We start from the raw sequence: 5,000 nt of genomic DNA on the forward strand, positions 1-5,000 counted from the left end.
CTTAACCTAACCTATATCGTACCTTAACCTAACCTATATCGTACCTTAACCTAACCTATATCGTACCTTAACCTAACCTATATCGTGCCTTAACCTAACCTATATCGTGCCTTAACCTAACCTATATCGTGCCTTAACCTAACCTATATCGTGCCTTAACCTAACCTATATCGTGCCTTAACCTAACCTATATCGTGCCTTAACCTAACCTATATCGTGCCTTAACCTAACCTATATCGTGCCTTAACCTAACCTATATCGTGCCTTAACCTAACCTAATTTGTGCCTTAACCTAACCTAATTTGTGCCTTAACCTAACCTAATTTGTGCCTTAACCTAACCTAATTTGTGCCTTAACCTAACCTAATTTGTGCCTTAACCTAACCTAATTTGTGCCTTAACCTAACCTAATTTGTGCCTTAACCTAACCTAATTTGTGCCGTAACCTAACCTAATTTGTGCCGTAACGTAACCCATGTTGTGCCGTAACGTAACCCATGTTGTGCCGTAACGTAACCCATGTTGTGCCGTAACGTAACCCATGTTGTGCCGTAACGTAACCCATGTTGTGCCGTAACGTAACCCATGTTGTGCCGTAACGTAACCCATGTTGTGCCGTAACCTAACCCATGTTGTGCCTTAACCTAACCCATGTTGTGCCTTAACCTAACCCATGTTGTGCCTTAACCTAACCCATGTTGTGCCTTAACCTAACCCATGTTGTGCCTTAACCTAACCCATGTTGTGCCTTAACCTAACCCATGTTGTGCCTTAACCTAACCCACGTTGTGCCTTAACCTAACCTACGTTGTGCCTTAACCTAACCCATGTTGTGCCTTAACCTAACCCATGTTGTGCCTTAACCTAACCCATGGTGTGCCTTAACCTAACCCATGTTGTGCCTTAACCTAACCCATGTTGTGCCTTAACCTAACCCACGTTGTGCCTTAACCTAACCCACGTTGTGCCTTAACCTAACCCACGTTGTGCCTTAACCTAACCCACGTTGTGCCTTAACCTAACCTACGTTGTGCCTTAACCTAACCCATGTTGTGCCTTAACCTAACCCATGTTGTGCCTTAACCTAACCCATGTTGTGCCTTAACCTAACCCATGTTGTGCCTTAACCTAACCCATGTTGTGCCTTAACCTAACCCATGGTGTGCCTTAACCTAACCCATGGTGTGCCTTAACCTAACCCATGGTGTGCCTTAACCTAACCCATGTTGTGCCTTAACCTAACCCATGTTGTGCCTTAACCTAACCCATGTTGTGCCTTAACCTAACCCATGTTGTGCCTTAACCTAACCCATGTTGTGCCTTAACCTAACCCATGTTGTGCCTTAACCTAACCCATGTTGTGCCTTAACCTAACCCATGTTGTGCCTTAACGTAACCCATGTTGTGCCTTAACGTAACCCATGTTGTGCCTTAACCTAACCTATAATGTGCCTTAACCTAACCTAAAGTGCGCCGTAACCTAAACTATATTGCGCCTTAACCTGACGCACGTTGTCGCTGAACCTGCTCTGTAATTGTTATGCAACCCGTTAAAGTAGTGTAGTGTTGCCTAACCGCAACCCTCGCAATATAGTTCGCTACTCGCACTGCCCGGTCCCCTGTGTATCGCGTCATGTTAAACACCTTGCAGGTGTTGCTGACTTTCCACATGCTCCTGCTATACACTGTAGTGTGGATAGCAGCAGGACGTACATGCCCCCCCCCCTTCCCCCCTGCCTTCGCAAGCTGGTCGGTGAGAAGTTTGCATGTTCAATGCCCTTCGCATGCCGACGTACTCAGCCTACGTTGTGGTACGGCCTGTCACCTGTCCGCCGATGTACGCAAAACCCACAAACTGTACTGCACATTGCTCCGTATGTACTGAATGATACATCGTGGCCCATGTGACCGTATGACGACAGCGCCTAGCAACGGCGGACCATACAGTCCAAATATTGTGCACGCAGCTACGTGTCGTCTCCCTATAAGAGCTGGATTGCAGTGTGGTACGCCATACAGACGTGTGGGAGGAACGGACGCCCTGGATGGCGATCAGCATGAGCAGTCTGTTGATGTAGTGGAGCGTGTATTCGGACGTAGTCGTCTCTTCTCACACACCGTGATAGCATGTTGCACCGCGTTCCACATCTGCGACATGCTGCAGAGGCGGGCTGACAGTCGTTCGCGCAATGGACACCGCATACGTACGGGGTCTACCTTCCACGTGTTCTCTAGGCGTGCACATGTTGTTGCGTCTATGTGGGCAGACGTAGTGTGTTGTGACACCTGACACAGGCATGCAATACTCGTTGCAAATGGCGATGGACGTGTACGTTTGCTGGTGACGTTACGCAAATGAACAACCGGTAACCCGTTGTGGTGCGGTTGTTCTCGCTAGAGGTGAATCAGTGTTGGCGACGATCGGTCGAGCTATTAACCGGTTGTTTCAGGGATACCCACCATGCCCACGAACGTGAAAGGGGACCCACCATGCCCACGAACGTGAAAGGGGATCTGGGTGTGAGGCGATACGCGGCGGTGGCTGGGTGGGACCGTCCCCGGCCGGTGAGGGGGGGCCGCCCGGCGTGCTGGCAGCGCGGTGCGTGGGCGCACGCGCTACAGCCGGCTGGTGGGGGCGGCCGGTGGCAGGCGCGCCGGCCGACGGACGCGGCAGGCGGCGCAGCTGCGCGCCGGCGCCCCCTGCTCGCGGCGCCTTGCGGCCAAAGTAGGTCCTCGCGGGCCCGGTGCGAAGCGCGGTGGCCATCTGCAGTGTGCTGGTCCGATTGAGGACTTTGTGCGCTGAGGATGCGCCGCCGCCCGGCGCTCGGCGCCGCGACGCCGTCTGCTGCTCGGTCGCCCCAGCGGTTCTCGCAGGTGGTTTGTATCGCAGCTGTGCGGACGTGTTGGCGCGTGCGCTGTGCTGGGAGAGTTCGCTTCGGCACCCAAGTAGGGCTTTTGTCCTTCTGTGGCGCTGGCGTTGGAGCTGCCGGTCACCGTAGGTGGCGCGTGTTGTCTCCCGCCGGCAATGCCACGACAGCACGCTCCCGGGCCTCTGTCGGCAGCGGCAAGCTCAGTTGGGAGCACGGGTGGTCGCACCTAAAGCGTCTACTCGCCTAACTCCGGGCGATTGCGCCTCTCTCGAACCCGACCAAGTACTTAGGACGGCGCTGCGCGCCGCCGGGACCTGAGAGGGTTTCGAGGTGTGTTGTGCAGGGGAGCTCAGCCTCCTCCTGTTTGCAGAATAATTGAGCGGACGCTTGCGTGTTCGCGCGGGCCCCCGGGACACACTCCCGGGCGGCCGGCTGCTCAGCTCTAGTTGACGCAGCTCCCTGGTTGATCCTGCCAGTAGTCATATGCTTGTCTCAAAGATTAAGCCATGCATGTCTCAGTACAAGCCGCATTAAGGTGAAACCGCGAATGGCTCATTAAATCAGTTATGGTTCCTTAGATCGTACCCACGTTACTTGGATAACTGTGGTAATTCTAGAGCTAATACATGCAAACAGAGTCCCGACCAGAGATGGAAGGGACGCTTTTATTAGATCAAAACCAATCGGTCGGCTCGTCCGGTCCGTTTGCCTTGGTGACTCTGAATAACTTAGGGCTGATCGCACGGTCCTCGTACCGGCGACGCATCTTTCAAATGTCTGCCTTATCAACTGTCGATGGTAGGTTCTGCGCCTACCATGGTTGTAACGGGTAACGGGGAATCAGGGTTCGATTCCGGAGAGGGAGCCTGAGAAACGGCTACCACATCCAAGGAAGGCAGCAGGCGCGCAAATTACCCACTCCCGGCACGGGGAGGTAGTGACGAAAAATAACGATACGGGACTCATCCGAGGCCCCGTAATCGGAATGAGTACACTTTAAATCCTTTAACGAGTATCTATTGGAGGGCAAGTCTGGTGCCAGCAGCCGCGGTAATTCCAGCTCCAATAGCGTATATTAAAGTTGTTGCGGTTAAAAAGCTCGTAGTTGGATTTGTGTCCCACGCTGTTGGTTCACCGCCCGTCGGTGTTTAACTGGCATGTATCGTGGGACGTCCTGCCGGTGGGGCGAGCCGAAGGCGTGCGACCGCCTCGTGCGTGCTCGTGCGTCCCGAGGCGGACCCCGTTGAAATCCTACCAGGGTGCTCTTTATTGAGTGTCTCGGTGGGCCGGCACGTTTACTTTGAACAAATTAGAGTGCTTAAAGCAGGCAAGCCCGCCTGAATACTGTGTGCATGGAATAATGGAATAGGACCTCGGTTCTATTTTGTTGGTTTTCGGAACCCGAGGTAATGATTAATAGGGACAGGCGGGGGCATTCGTATTGCGACGTTAGAGGTGAAATTCTTGGATCGTCGCAAGACGAACAGAAGCGAAAGCATTTGCCAAGTATGTTTTCATTAATCAAGAACGAAAGTTAGAGGTTCGAAGGCGATCAGATACCGCCCTAGTTCTAACCATAAACGATGCCAGCCAGCGATCCGCCGCAGTTCCTCCGATGACTCGGCGGGCAGCCTCCGGGAAACCAAAGCTTTTGGGTTCCGGGGGAAGTATGGTTGCAAAGCTGAAACTTAAAGGAATTGACGGAAGGGCACCACCAGGAGTGGAGCCTGCGGCTTAATTTGACTCAACACGGGAAACCTCACCAGGCCCGGACACCGGAAGGATTGACAGATTGATAGCTCTTTCTTGATTCGGTGGGTGGTGGTGCATGGCCGTTCTTAGTTGGTGGAGCGATTTGTCTGGTTAATTCCGATAACGAACGAGACTCTAGCCTGCTAACTAGTCGCGTGACATCCTTCGTGCTGTCAGCGATTACTTTTCTTCTTAGAGGGACAGGCGGCTTCTAGCCGCACGAGATTGAGCAATAACAGGTCTGTGATGCCCTTAGATGTTCTGGGCCGCACGCGCGCTACACTGAAGGAATCAGCGTGTCTTCCTAGGCCGAAAGGTCGGGGTAACCCGCTGAACCTCCTTCGTGCTAGGGATTGGGGCTTGCAATTGTTCCCCATG

At 53.0% G+C, this 5,000-nt stretch overlaps 1 non-coding gene across 1 annotated transcript in view; it reads left to right on the forward strand.

The window, feature by feature from the left end:
- Positions 1 to 3,326: 3,326 nt before the first annotated feature.
- The window catches only part of LOC126430637 (small subunit ribosomal RNA), a 1,909-nt gene continuing 235 nt past the window's right edge, over positions 3,327 to 5,000 (forward strand). The window contains exon 1 of the ribosomal RNA XR_007577274.1: positions 3,327 to 5,000. This exon is cut by the window's right edge and continues 235 nt beyond it. This is a non-coding gene — a ribosomal RNA (small subunit ribosomal RNA).

This window comes from Schistocerca serialis, unplaced genomic scaffold (assembly GCF_023864345.2).
Source record: "Schistocerca serialis cubense isolate TAMUIC-IGC-003099 unplaced genomic scaffold, iqSchSeri2.2 HiC_scaffold_1055, whole genome shotgun sequence".
NCBI classification, from domain to species: Eukaryota; Metazoa; Arthropoda; class Insecta; order Orthoptera; family Acrididae; genus Schistocerca; species Schistocerca serialis.